Below are 22,199 nucleotides of genomic sequence, written 5' to 3'. Positions count from 1 at the left end.
CAATGTTGATTGAGGGATAAATATTGGCCAGGACACCGCGGATAACTCCCCTGCTCTTCTTTGAAATAGTGCCGTGGAATCTTTTACATCCACCTAATAGGGCAGACAGGGCCTCGATTTAAAGTTTCATCCAAAAGACGGCACTTCCAACAGTGCAGTACTCTATCAGTACTGTACTGGAGTGTCAGCTGAGATTTTATGCTCAAGTCTCTGGAGTGGGATTTCAACCCACCACCTTCTGACCTGGGGCGAGAGTGCTACCCACTGAGCCAAGGAAGGGTGACGAAAAGCTTGGTCAGAGAGGTGGATTTTAAAGAGAGTCTTAAAGGAGAAGAGGGAGGTGAAGAGGCAGATAGTTTAGGGAGGTATTTTCAGAGAGGGAGGCCTAGTTGGCTGAAGACATGGCCATCAATGGTGGGGCGAAGGGAAAAATCAGTGCACAAGTGGCTGAAGTCAGACGGAAGGCTAATTCTTGTTCTTGTCTTTAAATCCATCCCTGGCTTCACCCCTCCCTTTCTCTGTAACTTCCTCCAGCCCTACAAGCCCTTCAATATAAAAACAACATTCTAAACATATTGGGAAGATTGCCCGTGATCGCTATTTCCAGTGAAATCATAAATTAATTTGTTAGAAATAGAAATGTGTAAAATCGTCTCACTATGTTTGCAATTTCAATTAACATATAGTGACTGGAGAGAATCTTCCCTTCACAGATATTGTGATTTTAATAACCCCATCCAAAGAGCCTAATTCTAAGAATTCCAAGTATCATATTAAGAAAACATAATTGATATGGTATTAAACTTATTAAAATAGTAATACTCTTTGAACCTACTTAAATAAAACATGTAGGCATATAACAACAAAAAGATATTATACTTAAATTATGCAAATGACAAAATTACATTTCTTACTTTGAATCAAAGATGAATAAATAATACATTATGCAGATAAAGAATGACCACTTGCTGAGGTAATGGAAAGCAGCTGACAACATGAAACACCAGCATGAGACAGTGCCTTCATTAATAGAGAGAAAATTGAGGGTAAGGAGGAGAGAATCTCCATCAAAATTATATCGCTCTCATTTCATTAGTATCAAACCTACCTAAATCAACAAATACAGCAAACACTTTTAATAAGTACCAGAAGCTTTAAAAGGGAGATTGGAAGAATTTCTTCCATGTAATGTTTTAATAGAGTATGGACTGCATTAATACAATTAGCTATTGAAGGGGAGTCAGTTAAAGAAACACTTGAGAACGAAAAAAACAAGGATATGGATGAGAGTAAATATTCTGATGTGGAGGTAGCACTGAAGCAAACACGATTAACCAAATGACCTCCTTCAGCATCAGAATTTCTATGAAACGTGATATATATTATTCAAATATTCAAAGATCTATTCATGAAGAATAAACAGATTTTATCAAAGCTATGTTCAAATTTATTTCCACTGAGAACATATAGCTGAGGCCTTTAGTGCAAGACAACATTAAGGTTAAAAGGGTGTGCCAAGAAGATGGATTGAATAAAGAAGTAATGGTTAGGTGATGCAATATTTGGGTTTCAAAAATTATTTAAACATTTAAAAGAATGACCACAGCCTGTAACTAATTTTATATCTATTCCATTATTAAAAATATATCCTACTTTATTGTTAGAATACCAAAGAGACCAATCTGCTATTATTGGTTATACATAAAATGAATACTATCTGTACAAATTCAATCACAGCTGTAAGATATATTTTTAATCCCTAGGTGCTACAATTAACATAATTCATACTAAATCATAGGTTTTTAAACTGGGATTCATAGACTGAGGGGATTCTATAGAGTCTGTAAGATCATCAGGTTTCTATCAGTCTGGGGCTGGGCATGTTGTGCGTCGTGAATACAGTGTGTTGAGAATTCTGTTTTACATAGAATGTACAGCAAAGAAACAGGCTATTCGGCCCAACTGGTCCATGCCGGTGTTTATGCTCCACACCAGCCTCCTCACACCCTACTTCATCAAACCCTATCAACATATCCTATTCTTTTCTCCTTCATGTGTTTATCTAGCTTCTCCTTAAATGCATCTATGCTATTCGCCTCAACTACTCCTTGTGGTAGCAAGTTCCACATTCTAACCACTCTCTGGGTAAAGAAGTTTCTCCTGAATTTCCTATTGGATTTATTAGTGACTATCTTATATTTATGGGCCCTAGTTTTGGTCTCACCCACAAGTGGAAGCACCTTCTTTACGTCTAACCGATCAAACCCTTTCATAATCTTAAAGACCTCTATCAAGTCACTTTCCTTTTTCTGGAGAAAAGCAACCCAACCTATTCAGTCTTTCCTGATAGTTATAACCTCTCAGTTCTAGTATCATTCTTGTAAATCTTTTTTGCAGCTTCTCCCGTGCCTCCATATTCTTTCTGTAATATGGAGACCAGAACTGTACACAGCACCCCAAGTGTGGTCTAACCAAGGTACTATACAAGTTTTACATCTTTTTAATAGTACATCTTTTTCCAACTTAGCCATTTGCCCAAGTGACCTGTCAAGGTTGCATCCATCTGCATTATCTGCCAATCTATACTAATGCAAATGAAAAGGCACTTCATGAGTGTAGCTCTTTTGGAATGGTAGATGCATAGACCACTGCTTGTCTATGTAAAATGAGTGCAAGGAGACACAGTGAGTTAATACAGAAGGTTCCAGGATTGATTCCTGGTCTGTGCTGACTGTGTTGTTCACAACGGGAGCAGTAGTTAGGCTGCTGCAATCAATACCCCAGGGATAATGGGGGTGGTAACTCAACCAGAGGTCTGGCAACAGATTGCTATTATCTGCTGGAAAAAGCATATGTGGATGCCAAGTGAGATTGACATTAGGCTCTATTGTGATGCCCTCTGCATCAGAGACTCACTAATCAGGTTTACACATCAAGGGGGCCACTTGAGTGAGGCACCAGAGAACTGCCAGTACCTGTGCAACTGTACCCCATCAGTATTCAATGCCTTCAGGAGCGAAGGTGAGAAAACAGAGGTGGTGGGAGAAATAAATCAATAAATGCCATTTGTATATAAATGGGTCGCCATCATGAACTTAGCATCAGTGCGCTCTCCACTGTGTGTTTAACTTAACTAGATAAATTGACTGAATCATGCGGGTTTCCCGTCCAATTAACTAGAGCGGGTATGATGACGTCACAGATGAAGCGCCTTCAGCTCGCTTATTTAAAGGAGCCTTGTACACATCAGTGTTGAAGGTTGTTGTAGGAGGTTCTGAGGTGGCTGTGAGAGGTGCCTGTCGCTGTTACATCTAATACTTTGACTGTGAGGGTGCGAGCATTTATAGCCAACGATGGAGTCTCAGCGCCAGAAGGCTGCGCCCAGGTTTTCTGATTCCTCCCCGGACATCCTACTCCAGAGTGAGAGAGCACGGAAGGAGGTCCTCTTCGCTGGTGATGGCAGGAAGAGGCCAGCCAGTGAAACAAAGAGGGCTTGGCTGGAGATCGCCCACGAAGTGAGCAGCAGGAGTGTTGTGAGCCGCTCCTAGATCCAGTGTAGGAAGAGATTTAATGACCTCATGAAATTAGGAAAGGTGAGTACAATGCCACATTCAACTACATCCTGATGTACCTGTCACCCCAACTCCATCACTCTGCCTTCCCAAGCCTACTCCTGCACATCACTCCTCACACCATCCTACCTTGCAGGTGCACCCATCCCTCACTGTCTATGCACCTACTCACATCCCCATCTGACTATCCACCACTGACGCTCACCTCAGCCTAATGCAATCATAGAAAGTAATGCCACAGAAGGAGGCCATTTGGCAATGTCACGCCACACCCTCATAGTTGCCCTCTACAGATGTAGCCCACCCATCCCCTACACTCATTCCATCCATCCCCTACACTCATTCCACCCATCCCCTACACTCATTCCATCCATCCCCTACACGCATTCCATCACTCTCACTCAAAGTTTTCTTCTTTCCATCTTTGCAGGAGAAGAGAGCACAGAACAACAGGGAGAGACAGAGAACTGGAGGTGGCCCTCCAATTTACAGTACATTGATGCTAGCAGAGAAGGAGGCGCTGGAAATAAGCGGAGTTGCAGAGCTGCTGGCAGTGGGAGATGGAGAGAGGGGGACCTCCCAGCAACCTGGTGACAGAACTAAATACCATACAGCCACATGGCATACAACAGTCACTCATGGTGACTTGATGTCAGCAGCCAGTGAAATATCATGATGTGCATAATGGTAACATTAAACATTCTTATCATAAGAGATTTAATTGATGTCTTTACTCTCCCACAGGTCCATCACGTGCCCCCCACTATCCAGCCAGAGGAGGAAGACGACGACTCAGAGAAAGCTCCATTCTCTGAGGGCGCACCGTCACCAGACCCATGAGCACCCAGCACCAGTGCGGATACGCGCACGTCGGTGGGACCTGCGAGACATAGAGTAGTGTTGTCACCTGGTGTCGCACAAATCACAAGTGAGCAAGAGCAGATGGTGGAGACAGGCACAGCAGTGGAGAGTCCTCACTGGAGTGCGCAGGATGCTCCAAGCTCTGCTCAGCTGGATGTAGATGCTGAACCTCGTGGACCGTTGAATAAGAGGTTGATCTCGTAGAAGCAGCAACGAATGTGCGAGGCTCTGGCAGCTTTTCCAGCCGCGATATGTGCAATTGTAGTGAGAATGGAGGAGTCCTTCTCTAACATGAGCAGCACCATGTTGCAGGCGATGGCGATGATGTGCTCTTTTATGGAAAGGATGGCCACCTGGATGGAGCAGCTAATGCACCAGTCAAAGGAGCCTATGCTTGCTGTGAACAACAGCTTGCAGACTCTGATTGCAGTCATTTCTAGGAGGGATACTAACGTAGACTTGGGCGTTCATCACACCACCGATGTGCAGCAAGGTATTCTCCAGCTCCTTCCTAGCAGGGAAGTGCGGGTGGCCCATTTGAGGAATGATGCTAAGAGGGGACATGAAAGTGGGGGCTCTGCTCAAAGCGCTCACACTTCTCCCGCGTTACCTCTCCATAGTCAGAGCCCCACATGCTGCCTCAGATCCTGATGGCCGAGTCTGCCCCTGCACAGTTGTAGGAGGAGCAGTCTTTGGTGGGGCCCTCACAGGCTCCAAAACCCAGAGGACGTCTGCCAAAAGTGTCTAAGCAGTCAGAGCAGGAAAGTGAGCAGCCTGCCTCTACCTCTGCTGAAGCCACAGGGGGTGCACTTCGTAGAAGCACTCAGAAAAGAAAAATGATACAACTGTAGATGCACAAAGGTGTACATATGGGTGTTTGCCAAAATGTTAGTATTATGGTTCAGTTCTATTTATGACCCACATAAATTTATTTATTTGCACCATTTCCCCGTCTTGTCCATTTTTGCCTGCTACCTGGGAAGTGGCCTTGTCAGTTGGAGTGAATGGTGAGACATTACTTAACCTCGAGCAATGGGTGTGTGTGACAGGAATGGTTTGGTAATTTTAGGACTGCTCTGTGGTTTTAGTGGAGGTGGGTGGGATGTTGGTACAGCATCTGGGAGCCAGATGTGTGCACTGGTGCAACTTAACTAAATTGTGCAATTATGAGGCCATCCTGGGCCTCGCGGGCAGCAATGTGCGCCGCTGCTGGTGCCATCTCCACCTCAGGTTCCTCCTCCTCTTCTTCCTTCTCCTCATGTTCCACCTGTTCCTCCCCTTCTTCCAAAGAGGTGGTGTGTTCTGTGCCTTGCTGCTCCTGCAGCTCCAATCCTTGCTGCTGCGCTATGTTGTGCAGTGCGCAGCATACAATGATGATTCCGGAGATCCTGGCTGGTGCATACTGAAGGGCTCCTCCACATCTGTCAAGGCATCTGAAGTGCATCTTCAGCATGCCGATTGCTTGCTCTATTACACATCTGGTCATCATGTGGCTTTCATTATAGCGCTCCTTGGCCTCATTGCTTGGCCTCCTCAAGGGTGTCATCAGCCATGTCTTCAGTGGATAGCCCTTGTCTCCAAGTAGCCAGCCAGTAAGTTTGTTCGGAGGTGCGAAGAGCTGAGGGAGGGTGGACTGGTGCAGGATGAAAGAGTCATGAAAGCTCCCAGGAAATCTGGGACACACATATATGATGATCTTGTTGTGGTTGCAAACGAGCTGCATATTGAGGGAGTGCAAGCCCTTCTAGTTCACAAACACGCCTGGGAAAAGTGGGGTGCCTTGATGGCCACATGTGTGCAGCCAATGACACCCTGCACCTGTGTGTAGCCAGTTAGAGCCGCAAAGCTGAGTGTCCACCCAGTCATACTGACTTCATCAATGGCAAAGTGTACATAAGTGACTGACTTGTGAAACATGGCATCAGTCACCTGGGTGATGCATTTGTGGGCGGCCGACTGCGATGTCCTGCAAAGGTCTGCCGCAGATCCCTGGAAAGAGCCTGAGGCGAAGAAGTCGAGGGCGGTAGTGAATTTGATAGCCACCAGATGTGTCATAGAGCAGACAATAGGCATGCTGAAAATGCGCTTCAGATGCCTTGACAGATCTGGAGGAGCACTTCAGTATGCACCAGCTAGGGTCTCCAGAATCATCATGGACTGCTGCGCGCTGCACAACATGGTGTAGCAGCGAGGATTAGCGCTGCATGAGGAGCAAGGCTCTGAGCGCACAGCCTCTTCAGAGGAGGAGGAGGAGGAGGAACATCAGCTGGAAGATGAGGAGGAGGAGCAGGAGGAACCTGAGGTCCAGATGCCACCAGCACCCGAGTACATTGCTGCCTGGGAGACCAGGGATGGCCTCACCATGGCCAGATTTATTTAACTTCATGCATTACACTTCATGCATTCTGGAGGGGGAGGGTGAACAGCCAGTTGTTGTGGTGCATATAGGTACCAACGATATAGGTAAAAAAACTGGATGAGGTCCTAAAAGCTGAATATAGGGAGTTAGGAGGAAAATTAAAATATAGGACCTCAAAGGTAGTAATCTCAGGATTGCTACCAGTGCCACGTGCTAGCCAGAGTAGAAATAGAAGGATATTTCAGTTGAATACGTGGCTAGAAATAGTGCAAGGGGAGGGATTCAAATTCCTGGGACATTGGAACCGGTTCTGGGGGAGGTGGGACCAGTACAAACTGGACAGTTTGCACCTGGGCAGGACCGCAACCGATGTCCTAGGGGGAGTGTTTGCAAGTGCTGTTGGGGAGGGTTTAAACTAAAATGGCAGGTGGTTGGGAACCTGTGCAGGGAGACAGAGGAAAGGGAAGCAAGGATAGAAGCAAAAGACAGGAAGGAGAAAAGCAAAAGTGGAAGGCAGAGAAATCAAGGGTGTAAATCAAACAGGGTCACAGTAAATAATAATTCTAAAAGGACTAAGAATGTTAAAAAATCAAGCCTGAAGGCTTTGTGTCTTAATGCGAGGAGCATTCGTACTAAGGTGGATGAACTAGCTGCGCAAGTAGATGTAAACGGATATGATATAATTGGGATTACAGAGACATGGCTCCAGGATGACCAAGTCTGGGAATTCAACATCCAGGGGTATTCAATATTCAGGAAGGACAGGAAAAAAGGAAAAGGAGGTGGGGTAGCATTACTGGTTAAAGAGGAGATCAACACAATAGTAAGGAAGGATATTAGCTCTGATGATGTGGAATCTGTATGGGCAGAGCTGAGAAATACCATGGGGCAGAAAACATTAGTGGGAGTTGTATATAGACCCCCAAACAGTAATGTTAAGGTTGGGGATGGCATTAAACAGGAAATTAGAAATGCGTGCAATAAGGGCACAGCAGTTATCATGGGTGACTTTAATCTACATATAGATTGGGCTAACCAAATTAGTAACAATACTGTGGAGGAGTAATTCCTAGAGTGTATACGGGATGGTTTCCTGGACCAATATGTCGAGGAACCAACTAGAGATCAGGCCATCTTAGACTGGGTATTATGTAATGAGAAAGGATTAATTAGCAATCTTGTTGTGCAAGGCCCCTTGGGGAGGAGCGATCATAATGGCCCAGAAATTCCAGAACGGGGCTTGCAGCGCGTGCAAGCCCCGTATTTACACTTACCCCGCGCTACTGCCGATCAGCTCCAGGGACGCCTGGAATTGGTGTTTCCAGAAGAAGAATCCCGGGCAGCGTATGACGTCACGCCGCCCAGGAGTGCAGCCAGCGCGAAGTCAGGAGCGTGCAGTGCAAGTGAGACACGCCCCTTGAGGTCTCAGTTTCACTGGACACGCCCCCAATGTTTCTGTCAAGCTGCTAACCATTTTTACATGCAAAGCAGCAGTTTAAATAGGTTTTTGGAAGTTTTTTGAAGATTTTGGTAACTTTCATAAACTTTTTAAAATGTTTACATTATTTTGAGTAATCTGAAGTAGTTTTAAAGATAATTAAAGCAATTTAAAGACTTTTAAAAGCCCTAAAAGAATTTTTTAAATTCCATTTATTTATTAGCAATGTCATCGTCATACGTGTCTTCACACTGTTCCCTTTGGGGAACTGTATGAAGTGGTGGAAGGATTTATGGCCATGATTAACGCTCATTCCGTGACCGTAACCATCTTTGAACCAGCCATTAGGGCGGTTAGTCCTATGGCGGGAGGGTTTTACGGGCTCCCACAAGCTATACAAGGAGGGGGGGCCACCCACACCCACGGACGCAAATATCCCACTGGATGTCAACCCAGAATTTAGAGCCGGAGCTCCGACTCCACTTGCCGGGACTGTCTGGAGCGGGGTTCGAAACCCTACCCTGATCTGGCCCAGCGGCAGGGATCCTACCGCTATGACAAAGGCCCAATCCAATTAGCAACGTGAAATGGCAGCATAGGGCTCCAGTCACGGGGAGGGAAAAGGCGCAGGAAACGTATGGGTGTCACCTTTTGTGCGGAGTGGGCCTTTTGCGTAGCAGTAAGCATCCCCGCCGCTGGGCCAGAAGGAGTAGGGTTTTAAACCCCACTCCAGACAGTCCCGGCAAGTGGAGTCGGAGCTCCAACTTTAAATTCTGGGTGGACATCCAGCGGGATGCTTGCGTCCGTGGGTGTTGGTGGCCCCCCCCCCCCTCAGATGGGTTGTGGGAGCCCGTAAAACCCGCCCGCCATAGGACTAACCACCCTAATGGCTGGTTCAAAGATGGTTACGGTCACGGAATGAGCGTTAATCACGGCCATAAATCCTTCCACCACTTCATACAGTTCCCCAAAGGGAACAGTGTGAGGATACGTACGATGATGACCTCTTGCGCAATGCACCTCCTTGGACCCTCAGTCGCAGATGCGAGGGGGCAAGTTGTGCAATTGTTAAATTTTTTATTTTATTGACATGTAAAATGTTGGCCCAGTAATTCCCTTCCAAATGCGCTAGTACGGTCGGGGTACTTACGCATCTGGCCGGATGAAATGCCGGTTTTCAGCATGCACAGTGCATGTGGGGAAAACCGGCATTTCCTGTCCTCTGAACGAAGGGGTTCAGAGGCAGAATGCGTGCGACTGCACAGGCAGCGCGTGCGCAGTATAATTCGCCGCTTTCACTAATGCTTTCAGTGAGGTCCAGTCATTACAACTTACACATGAAAAAAGCATGGGTACAGTTGCTCCAGAGGCTGCGGAGGAAGATATTTCTTATCGTGGAGCTTCTGAAAGTATGTATGTCTGTATATATTCCTTTGCGTGTTATGTATATATTCCTTTACTTATGTGTATGAATGTATTATTTAATTATGACTCTCAGAGAAAGTAACTTATTGGAAAATCATAATTAAAAATATACATTCATACACATTAGTAAAGGAATATAAAACATACATACATATACGTAAAGGAATATATGTGGACATACATACATAACTCATTCTCACATTCCATTCACACAGCCACAATTGCTCCTTCTACCTACCGTTCTGAAAACCCGTTTAAAAAAAAAAAAAAAATTAAAGTTTAAAACTTAGTTAAAATTTCTTAAAATAACTTCCCTCCCTTTCCCAAACCTAAATATTGCATTTCATAAGCTCCTCCATAAAATATATCTCCTTCCCCAGCCAATGAACAACTTTACACTTGCTTTTTTTAAGTGCAAGTTCTAGGGACTTACCCTCACTGAATCCATCAGTGAAATCTACAAAGTTCACTGCGCAAGCGCTGCCTGTGCAGTCGCACGCGCTGTGAATAGACCTCGGGTCTGGAAATGCCGGCGTTCCCCGCATGCGCTGTTCCTGCTGAACGCCGGCATTTCCAACGGCCAGATGCGTGAGTAACCCGACCGTACTCACGCTTCTGGCCTGGAATTTCTGGCCCAATATGATAGAATTCTTCATTAAGATGGAGAGTGAAATAGTTGACTCAGAGACTAGGGTCCTGAATTTAAATAAAGGAAGCTACGATGGTATGAGGCACGAGTTGGGGAAAGTTACTTAAAGGGTTGACAGTGGATAGGCAATGGAAAACATTTAAAGATCACATGGATGAACTGCTGAATTTGTTCATCCCTGTTTGGCATAAAAATAAAACAAAAAAGGTGACTCAACCGTGGCTAACAAGGGAAATTAGGGATAGCATAAGATCCAAGGAGACGACATATAATTTGGCCAGAAAAAGCAGCAAACCTGAGGATTGGGAGCAGTTTAGGATTCAGCAAAGGAGGACAAAGGATTAATTAAGAGGAGGAAAATAGATTGAGAGTAATCATGCAGGGAACATAAAAACTGACTGTAAAAGCTTTTATAGATATGTGAAGAGAAAAAGATTGGTGAAGTCAAGCGTAGGTCCCTTGCAGTCAGAATCAAGGGAATGTATATTGGGGAACAAAGAAATGGCTGACCAATTAAATACATACTTTGGTTCTGTCTTCACAAGTGAGGGCACAAGTAACCTCCCAAAGATGTCGGGGAACATAGAGTCTAATGAAAGGGAGGAATTGAATGAAATCAGTATTTGTAGGGAAATGGTGTTAAGGAAATTGACGGGATTGAAGGCCGATAAATCCCCAGGGCCTGATAATCTACACCCTAGGGTACTTAAGGAAGTGGCCCTAGAAATAGTAGATGCATTGCTGGTCATCATCCAAAATTCTATAGACTCTGGAACAGTTCTCATGGATTGGAGGATAGCTAATGTAACCCCACTATTTAAAAAAGATGGTAGAGAGAAAACGGGGAATTATAGATCGGTAAGTCTGACATCGGTAGTGGGGAAAATGCTAGAGTTCATTATAAAAGATGTAATAGCAGAGCACTTGGAAAACAGTGACAGGATCGGACAAAGTCAACATGGATTTACAAAAGGTAAATCATGCTTGACTAACCTGGAATTTTTTGAGGATGTAACTGGTAGAATAGATAAGGGAGAACTAATCGATGTGGTGTATTTGGACTTTCAGAAGGCTTTCGATAAGGTCCCGTGTATTGATTTCTTTGTGGGTTCAATGATGAGACATTTATGAAAGAGAATGAGTTTTAATCTAAAGTCTGTTCAACTCTTTATACAGCATTCAGGAGACACCATTATGCTAGTGATGCATCTAGAACGAAAACGAAACTAAACTAGACTGCCTTGCTTGTCTCGGTCACATGACCTCTGCTGGTCAGGCACAAGCAATCAATACATGCAATCATGCTGGTAGGCATCATAATCGAACAGGCAAATAACATGCTGATATCATTACAGTCCCGCATAAGAGATTAGCATGCAAAGTTAAAGCACACGGGATTGGGGGTAAGGTACTGTCTTGGATAGAGAACTGGTTGGCAGACAGGAAGCAAACAGTTGGAATAAACGGGTCGTTTTCCGAGTGGCAGGCAGTGACTAGTGGGGTACCGCAGGGATCGGTGCTAGGACCCCAGCTATTCACAATATAATTTTGCAGACGACACAAAGCTGGGTGGGCGTGTGTGCTGTGAGGAGGATGCAGAGAAACTCCAGTATGATTTGGACAGGTTGGGTGATTGGGCAGATGCATGGCAAATGCAGTATAATGTGGATAAATGTGAGGTTATCCACTTCGGTGGCAAAAGCAGGAAGACAGATTATTACCTGAACGGCAATAGATTGGGAGAAGGGGAAGTGCAAAGAGACCTGGGTGTTCTTGTGCACCAGTCGCTGAAGATTAGCATGCAGGTGCAGCAGGCGGTTAAGAAGGCAAACGGTATGTTGGCCTTCATAGCGAGAGGATTCGAGTACAGGAGCAAGGATGTCTTGCTGCAGTTGTACAGGGCCTTGGTGAGACCACACCTTGAGTATTGTGTGCAGTTTTGGTCGCCTTATCTGAGGAAGGATGTTCTTGCCATGGAGGGAGTGCAGCGAAGATTCACCAGACTGATACCTGGGATGGCAGGAATGACGTATTAGGAGAGATTGGGTCGATTAGGCTTATATTCGCTAGAGTTTAGAAGAATGAGAGGGGATCTCATTGAAACTTATAAAATTCTAACAGGACTAGACAGACTAGATGCAGGAAGGATGTTCCCGATGGCAGGGGAGTCCAGAACCAGGGGTCACAGTCTAAGGATAAAGGGTAAGCCATTTAGGACTGAGATGAGGAGGAATTTCTTCACCCAGAGAGTGGTGAACCTGTGGAATTCTCTACCACACAAGGCAGTTGAGGCCAATTCATTAAATATATTCAAGAAAGAGTTAGATATATTTCTTAAGGTTAAAGGGATCAAGGGATATGGGGAGAAAGCAGGGACAGGGTACTGAATTTGGATGATCAGCCATGATCTCATTAAACGGCGGAACAGGCTTGAGTGGCCGAATGGCCTACTCCTGCTCCTACCTTCTATGTTTCTATGTTTCTACACCCATCTGGCTGCCACATGCTGCACCCTGACCGGAAAGTGGTGAAAATGAATAGTTTAATATGTGATGTAAGAGTAACAGAACCTTAACAGAAACAGTTACTTAAACTTTCTCTTATGCCTGCCTCTACGAGGTGCAAACCCTGTGGCTTCAGTAGAGGTAGAAGCAGCCCGCTTAGTTCCATGCTGCGACTTCCTCTGGGTTTTGGAGTTTCTGATGGCCCCGCCAGAGTCTGCACCTCCTGCGACGGTGCAGGGGCAGACTTGGCCATCGTGATCCCAAGAGGCATCTGGGGCTCTGACTGAGGGGGAGGCAACAGGGGAGAAGTGTGTGTGCTTTGAGAGGAACGCTCACTTCCATGTCCCCTCTCACTGCCATCCCTCTCATGGGTCACCTGCACTTTCCTGCTAGTAAGGAGCTGGAAAGCACCTTGCTGCACAGCAGTGGAGCCATGAGGACCCAAGTCTACTTTGACATCCCTCCTAGAGAGGTAGTCTATGAGCCTCTGCCATCTATTCTTCATAGATAGCATGTACTCCTGTGAGTCGCGCATTAGCTGTTCCATGCAGATGGCCTTCCTTTCCATGGAAGCACCTACAGTCGCCATCGCCTGCGACACGGTGGTGCTCATGTTGGAGATGGACTCCTCCATTCTCTGAACATTTGCAGGCATCGTGTTCGCAAAACCTGTCAGAGCCTCCTGCACTTCTTCTGCACCTCCAGGGTTTCCCTCTTTCTGGATGGCCCCCAAGGCTCAGCATCTGCATGCAGCTGAGCAGAGCTGGGAGTGTCCTGCGCCCTCTGGCAAGGAGTCTCCAATGCTGCCCCTGTCTCCACCATCTGCCCTTGCTCACTTGTGACACACCAGGTGACGACACTACTCTATCTCGCATTGGACCTACCGAGGTGTGTGTAAAGGCGTTGGTGCTGGGTGCGCTTATGTCTGGTGATGGTGCATCCCCAGAGGCTGGAGGTTCCTGGACAGTGGCGGGTGAGGGGCTGTTGATGGACCTGTGAGAGAGTAAAGAGATGATTTAGAAATGTCATATCAAGAATGGGTAATGATGCCATTATGCACATGATGAACATTCACTGGCTGCTGATATCAGACCCCATATGAGTGACTGCTGTATGCCATTCTGTCACCGGGTTGCTGACTTGTCCCCCTCTCTGTCTCCCACCTCCAGCTGCTCTGCAGCTCCTGAGATTTCCAGAGCAACCTCCTCTGCTGGAGTTAACGTGGCCAATGATGGACGGCCACCTCTGGTTCCCTCCCTCTCCCTTATTGTGGGCTCTCTTCTGCAAGGAGGGAAAGAAGAGATGTTTGAGTGAGAGTGATGGAATGAGTGTAAAGAGGGTGACTATGATGGAGTGGGGTGAAAATGCCAAATGGCCTCATTGTGTGTTGTTAGTTGGTATGATTGCATTTGGATGAGGGTGAATGTGAGGAGTGGCTAGTAAGATGGGGATGTAATAATGTAGATAGAGAGAGAGGGATGAGTGGATGTGCAAGGTATGTTGGTGTGAGTAAGGATGTGCAAGAGTAGGGTTGGGAAGGCAGAGTGATGGGGATGTGATGAGAAGCACAGGATGAATTTGAGTGTGGCTTTGCACTCACCTTTCCTGATCTAATGAGATCATTGAAGCGCTTCCAGCACTGCACCCAGGTCCTTCTGACAACATCCCTGCTGTTGACCTCCTCTGCTATTTGGAGCCAGGCTCCTTTGGTCTGTTGGGGAGGTCTCTTCTGCCCATTGGAAGGGAAGAGGACCTCCCTGCGTGCTCTGACTCCCTCCACAAGCATATGGAGGGAGTCATCTGAGAACCTGGGTGCAGCCCTCTGCCTCTGTGCAGTCATGTGCTCAACGCTTAGCAAGATCCAAATGCCAAAATATAGTGCCTGCACACTCCTAGATGAACCTTCAAATGCAATGTGGCCAAGGCTCCTTTAAACATCCCGGCTGGAAATGTGTCATCAATGATGTCATCAGACCCGTACCATTTAATAAGACCGTGAAACCTGCAAGCCTGCCTCAATAGGCGCCATTAAGGGAAAGTCGCTCTGAGGAGTGGCATGAAATGAAGAACGGGGTCGCGACCCACCATGCCGACCGCCCGCTCCCAACCCGCCCAGATAAAGAAAATTCTGGCCATTGTCTTGTTGGAGACTGCAATCCTCACTTTGATCATTATTGTCCATCACTACTGTGAAAGAAAAACATTAGAAACAAACCCTTATCTCTCTTTGATATTATTCCATAACAAAAGAAAATGTATCTTTAACAGCTTCCTCGATGGTTGAAGGTTAAGTGTATTATTCAGTGTGGGACTGAGTCATGCAAATCTGCAAGAGCCTAGGTTTAATTCCAATCTATGCTGAATTAACGAGCTCAGCCAGTGTGGCAGTCGGAATGCTACAATTCACCTCAGTTTACTAAGGGTAGGGAGGGGAAAAATTAACCAGTGCATTGAATTATTTCATTAAAAAAGGAGAATAATTGCACACAATATATGTTGTATGTATGAACTGAAGATAAATTTTAAATAGAAATCCATGAAATAGCATAATTGACAGACATTTCAAAAATTGTTAGTTTGATATGATTAGTAATAGTGGGCAAAATTAGTGGTTTAAATATACAAAAAGCTTGAACTTACATAGTGCCTTAATAGCCCGGATTTTGTGGTCAGCGACGAAGGAACAGTTATCAGAGATCCTTTTCAGCGTGGCGCCCTCTACAGGGGATCTGTGGCGTGTGTTAGCAGGGCATGCAACAGTGTGTCTCTTCAACCAATCAGATTGAAGAATCCTCACTGAGATACGCAATGTCTACACTCGGAAGTATAAATTAGAATATTTGATTCAATGTAAAATAATGTACGGAAAGCAAAATAAAGTGAGGGAAAGAAAGATGGGATTGAGAGAGAGATAAAAGAGACAGAATGAAAGGGTAACATTTTAAAAACATTTTGGTCTAGAAATTCGGTGGGCTGCGCCACCAGTAGCGCCTAAAGAGGGCACTCAGTGGCTTTAGCGCCACTGGCCACGCCTCCCGCGATATTTAGCTGGGGCACTAATGGCGGCGTTAGCCTGTTGCGCTGCGCCGCCACCGATGACGTCATTGGTGTGCACAGCGCCCCGCTACCGCCCCGATTGCGATATTTGGTAGCGACCGCCTCTGTAGCGCTGCTCGCTAATCGCGCCCGGTTCACGGGGCCTACCTGTGGCGGCAGTGGCGCAAATTAAGGTGGAGGTGCGGGTCGGCCGTTTTTTTCGGCGGCCGCCTGCCAGCACCTCCGTCCCCGGCCTCCTGTTGTCCCCCCGCGGCATTGCCAGCTGTTTTCCGAGAGTCCGGCACTTCTCCTCGGTGCCGGGCTCTTTTGCCGGCACTCGCGATCTCCGATCGTGCTGGTGCAGGCCCCTCCCCCTTAAGAATGGGAGGAAGGCCTGCAGTACCGTAGTGGCGCTGCGGCACGTTGTGCTGCGATATTCAGTTTCAGCGCCCTAAGAGGGACGCGGAGCGCCTCGAGCCTCGCCCTGTGTCCCTCTTGGGGCGCTCAAGCTGAATTTCTGGCGATCGCTGCTGCTCCGAGCGCAGCGCAAAATCTGGCACCAAGGCAAACTTGGCGCCCCGTTTGCGGCTCCTCCCAATTTCTCCCCCTTTAAGTTTAAAAAAAATCTCCAACAATAATTAAATTCTGAAGGAATGAGACTCCATGCTTGTAAAAATTAAATTTTTAGGGCCAGAGAGGTTGTTTTGTAGCAATTAATGCACCAGCCCTCGCTTTTTCTGGTGTGTTTAATGGGTATATAGTGGGTACGTATCTGAACTTCACGCCCTTCATCTATTTTAATGCTGAATCTATCGGCGAAGTACCATTGTAATGAAGCTTGTGGCGGAGCAATGCAAATCGGACAGCAGCTTCCAGATTTCCACGTTTAGCTGCGCATGTGCAGATCCCGGATGCTGCCGTCTGATTTAATCCATAATAACGGTGCGTGCTGATAGCCTCACCATTATTGCTTATTGCTATCATAAAACCCAGGCCATTATGTTTCTTAGGATCATTTCAATGCACGACACACAATGAATTATTTTGAAGTGCAGCAACTATTGGGTATGTAGGCAAATAACAATTAGATAATAAAGAAACAGCTTTTCTGTTTCAGTGGGTTGAGAGCGAAATGTTGGCTGGAAAACTCCCTACTCTTTTTCAAATCGTGCCATCATGTCTTTAACCCAAACTGTAGTGTATGTACCTTTTAAGAGAGAACTACTTTTACAGCTCCTGTATACTGTAGTACCGGCAGTGACCACACCTGTATATAAGCCTTGAGCATGCCTCTGTAACCCCAGTCTTGCGACTACCCTACTCCAGTAAATACCTGTTGATTGTTAAGTTACAGCATCCGTGTGGTTATTGAAAAACATCATACTCTCAGAATCACGGATCTAACAGTGGCGACGAGTGTCGATTCGAATCTACCTGCAACTCTGCATTTCCCTTTGAGGATTCGCTCCGGGAGGGCGGTGGAAGAAAGTCGAGGCCAGAAACACGGGCGTCGACCACGAGCAACCGCCCAGTTGTCCGGCAGAGAGTGAACATCGCAGGGGAGGCTGTGGAGGGCTGGGCTTGGTTCCCCAGCCATGACGATCAGCAACAGACTGACGACAGGTACAGCGCAGACCCTTCCCGGACAGCGGCGGCTGGAGCCGACCGCCGGCAGAGAAAAAGCCGAGCAGCATCGACGGGGTAAGATAGAGGGTGAAGCGCACAGGGCGCAGCCGGGGGTTGAAAACCGAGCGGCGTCGCGGAAAAACAAAACGGAGAGAGAGAGGGTAAAGCAGCAGCCGGGTTCAGGACCGAGCGGCGGAAACGGGAAAGGCGCACAGAAGAAAAAAACGCGCACAGCACAGCCAGGGCTCAAGGGCTGAACAGTGTCCGTGGGGAGAAGAAGGGAGAGCGCGGGAGACGCCATTGAGCCGTGGAGAAGAAGGAAGAGCGCGGGAGACGCCATTTTTAGAAGCCGCAGCGGAGAAGAAGGGCAAGCGCGGGAAGAAAGGAAAGCGTGGGAGACGCGATTTTGTGCCAGCGGAGAAGAAGGGAGAGCGCGGGAGACGCCATTTTTGACAGTTAAATCACACCCAGGGATGCCGAAGAGTGGCAGTATCTCTACGTTCGACAATGAAGTCGAAGATTGGGCGACATATGTGGAACGTATTGAGGTGTACTGCAGGGCGAATGAAGTGCCAGATGCTAGGAAAGCACTGGTTTTGTTAAATTCCATGGGTGCAAAAACTTATGGGTTACTGCGAAACCTAATAACCCCAGAGAAGCCTGTGAATAAGAATTTCGAAAGCATAGTAGAAATCCGACAGGACCACTTAAACCCCACACCGCTGCTGATAGCAGAACGATTTAAGTTCCATAAAAGGAACCAACACAAAGACGAAAGCAATGCTGAGTACTTAACGGAACTGCGCAAGCTATCGAAACACTGCCAGTTTGGAGTGGGACTAGCAGATACGTTAAGGGACAAGTTTGTGTGTGGGCTTCAAAGTGAAGGAACCCAGAAACGGCTTCTATCAGAAAAGGATCTTACGCTGGACAAGGCTTTCAGTATGGCAGTATCACACGAAGCAGCCGCAAGGGGTGCTGCAGAGATACAACGGAGACCGCAAGAATATGGCACCAATGAAATGTCCTATGGAGCAGGGAAGTGTTATCGCTGCGGCAGAACAACACACGACCAGAAGGATTGTTGGTTCAAGGACCAAGTGTGCAGACAGTGTGGAAAAACAGGACACATAGCAAGAGTCTGCAGGTCTGGGAAGAAAACCAACAGCAAGAAATCTCCACAGGAGAAGTACAAAAAGGTACACAAGGTGATGGACAGTCATTGAGACGAACAGAAAAGCGACACAGACTCCGGAAGCAAGGAGCTGGGTTGTCTGAAACTACATAAGGTAACCAAAATGGAGGATCACCAGACTATCTGGGTCACACTCAAGATAGACGGAGTCCAAGTGAAAATGGAATTGGACACAGGATCAGCCCTAACAGTCATAAACCAAAGGGACTACAAGCGGCTATTTTCACATATACCCTTGAAAGCTACAGAGATTGTCTTGAAGACGTATACGGGGCAAAAAGTCTACCCCAAAGGAAAAATAAGGGTGAAAGTGATATACAAAGGCCAGGAAATACCTAAAATGGACTTCTATGTATTGCCAGATGGAGGACCACCACTGCTAGGACATGAATGGATCCGGAAGATACAATTAGATTGGCATTCCACACAGGCACTGAAGATTGAGGCCAAAAAGGATGACGACATCACACCTGGACGACTGTCAAAAATGCTAACTGAAGCAAAAGAAGTGTTCCAGGAGGGACTCGGAACACTAAAAGGCATAACAGCAACGATTAAAATAGAGGAAAATGCAAGCCCAAAGTTTCTTAAGGCCAGACCAGTGCCTTATGCGATCAGACCAGCCGTCGAAGCAGAGCTGGAAGGGTTGGAACATTCAGGAGTACTGTCCAAAGTGGACTGGAGCGAGTGGGCTACACCCATCATTCCTGTAATGAAGAGGTCGTTGAGTAATACGCCTGGGGAACCAAAGAAGGTCCGCATCTGTGGGGATTTTAAGGTGACAGTGAACCCAGTCCTTCACACGGTACAATATCCGCTTCCACGAATTGAGGATATTTTCGCCTCGCTATCTGGAGGTAAACGCTTCGCCAAAATTGATCTAGCCCAGGCGTACTTGCAAATGGAGGTAGAAGAAGCCTCGAAACAATACCTCACGATCAACACTCATAAAAGGTCTCTATCAATACAACCGGCTGGTGTTCGGGGTAGCATCGGCTCCGGCTATTTGGCAAAGGGCGATGGATCAAGGCCTGCAAGGGATTCCAGGGACCCAGTGTTATTTGGACGACATCCTGGTCACGGGCGACAATGACAGTGATTACCTCGCCAACTTGGAGAAGGTGCTCACCAGATTAAAGGAATATGGGCTATGATCTAATCGCCACAAGTGCGAGTTTTTCCAGAAGCAGATCTCGTATTGTGGCCACGTCATCGATGAAGAGGGGTTACATAAGTCCCCTGAAAAGATTCAGGCAGTAGTCAAGGCTCCAGCACCGGAAAATGTGTCACAACTGAGGTCGTTCCTCGGGCTGGTGAACTACTACCATAAGTTCTTACCAAATTTGTCCACGGTATTACACCCACTGAACACCCTACTGCAAACAGGGGTACCATGGAAGTGGAATGACGAACGTAGACGAGCTTTCCAGAAGTGTAAAGAATTGATCACATCAAAAGAAGTGTTGGCCCATTTCAACCCAGCACTACCAATTCGTTTGGCATGTGATGCATCACCCTATGGTATTGGAGCGGTGCTGTCGCACAAATTCCCAGATGGGTTGGAGAGGCCAGTAGCCTTTGCGTCTCGGTCACTAACCTCAGCCGAGCGCAACTACGCCCAGATTGACAGGGAGGCCCTCAGCCTAGTATGGGGGGTAAAAAAATTCAACCACTATCTGCATGGGCAGAAGTTCACCTTGCTGACTGACCACCAACCACTTGTCTCCATCTTTAATCCTAAGAAGGGCGTTCCAGTGATGACTGCACAACGGTTACAAAGATGGTCCCTGTTTCTAGGGGCAAATCAATATGAAATAGAATATAAAGGCATGAAACAGCATGGAAACGCTGATGGGCTATCATGCCTGCCACTGCCTACTGTGGAGGAAGTACCAGCAGTGGACCCTATTGAGATATTTTATTCGTCAATAATTGAACGATTGCCAGTAACGAACGCGGATATAGAGAAGGAGACCCGCAATGATCCGACACTGTCTCGGGCATATGATTTGATGGTGAGGGGATGGTGAACACATGGCGACCCACTGTTGCCAGCATTCTCCTCCAGAAGAGAACAGCTGTCAGTATGCCAGGGGACAGTGATGTGTGGATCCCGAGTGGTGATTCCACCCAAGTTAAGGGAGAGAGTGCTAAATGAGCTTCATGAAGGTCATCTGGGAGGGGTGAAAATGAAAAGCCTTGCTAGGGCTTGTGTGGTGGCCGGGGATCAATCAACAAATCGAGGACCTAACCAAGAGCTGCTCAGGATGCCAGAAGGTCCAAAATGCACCACCACATGCCCCTCTACACCCATGGGAGTGGCCCTCCTCTCCATGGCAACAGGTGCATATTGATTTTGCTGATCCATTCATGGACTCAATGTTCTTAACAGCAGTGGATGCTCACTCGAAATGGCCTGAGGTGATAAAAATGTCCTCAACCACTACAGAGAAAACGATTGCAGTCCTACGGACCATATTTGCCAGGAACGGCTTGCCAGAACAGATTTGCTCTGATAATGGACCACAGTTTGTGTCCGAAGAGTTTCGAAAATTTATGAGAAGGAATGGGGCAAGGCATTACACATCCGCCCCGTATCATCCAGCCACAAATGGATTGGCTGAGAGGTTCGTACAAACCTTTAAAAAGGCAGTAAGGGCCATGTGCGACGATGAAATTCCACTACAGCATAAGGTGGACAATTTCCTGTTAGCCTACAGAAATGCGACACATGCAGTCACCAACCAGACCCCGGCCATGATGTTCTTTAACCGAAGGTTGAGATCTCATCTGGATTTGCTCAGACCAAATGTGCGAAGAAATGTTGAGGATAAACAATTCCAGCACATCAAGGAGAAGCCGACAAGGAGCTTCAATGTAGGACAACCAGTCTTGGCCCGTGACTACTGAACAGAGAAATGGCAACCCGGAACGATATGCACAAGGCAGGGGCCATTAATGTACACAGTGGATGTCGGGGAGAACATTGTGAGACGCCACGTCGATCAGATCTTAGCGTCACAGGAACGAGTCAACCCCATGTCTCGAGTACCTGGGGATGAACCCGACATACCGGTAGCATCTACCTCAGAACCAGTAGCAGTGGAAACCGATGAACTAACCGACGAAAAGGGGCCAGAATCGCCTCCGCACCAAGAACAAGAACCTCAGGAAAGGCGCTATCCCGAAAGGATCAGGAAGCTGCCCCAAAGACTGAATCTATAAATGGACTATTGTTGTTTAATGTACATGTTAAAGTGTTAATTGTTATTTGAATATTATGGGTACTGCTAATCTAAAAGGGGAGGAATTGTAGTGTATGTACATTTAAGAGAGAACTACTTTTACAGCTCCTGTATACTGTAGTCCCGGCAGTGACCACACCTGTATATAAGCCTTGAGCATGCCTCTGTACCCCCAGTCTTGAGACTACCCTACTCCAGTAAACACCTGTTGATTGTTAAGTTACAGCATCCGTGTGGTTATTGAAAAACATCATCCTCTCAGAATCACGGATCTAACACAAACCACTGG

The 22,199-nt window shown here is 46.7% G+C and overlaps 1 protein-coding gene across 1 annotated transcript in view; it reads left to right on the top strand.

Moving 5' to 3' along the window:
- LOC147125211 (SH2 domain-containing protein 1A-like) overlaps nt 1-22,199 on the top strand; it is an 89,116-nt gene that overhangs the window by 12,150 nt on the left and 54,767 nt on the right. The gene's annotated exons all lie outside the window — the stretch shown is intronic.

The sequence above is a fragment of the Somniosus microcephalus genome, chromosome 1 (assembly GCF_052327205.1).
Source record: "Somniosus microcephalus isolate GS21.2 chromosome 1, FLI_Smic_1.0, whole genome shotgun sequence".
NCBI lineage: Eukaryota > Metazoa > Chordata > Chondrichthyes > Squaliformes > Somniosidae > Somniosus > Somniosus microcephalus.
This window is presented reverse-complemented; position numbering and strand designations above follow the sequence as displayed.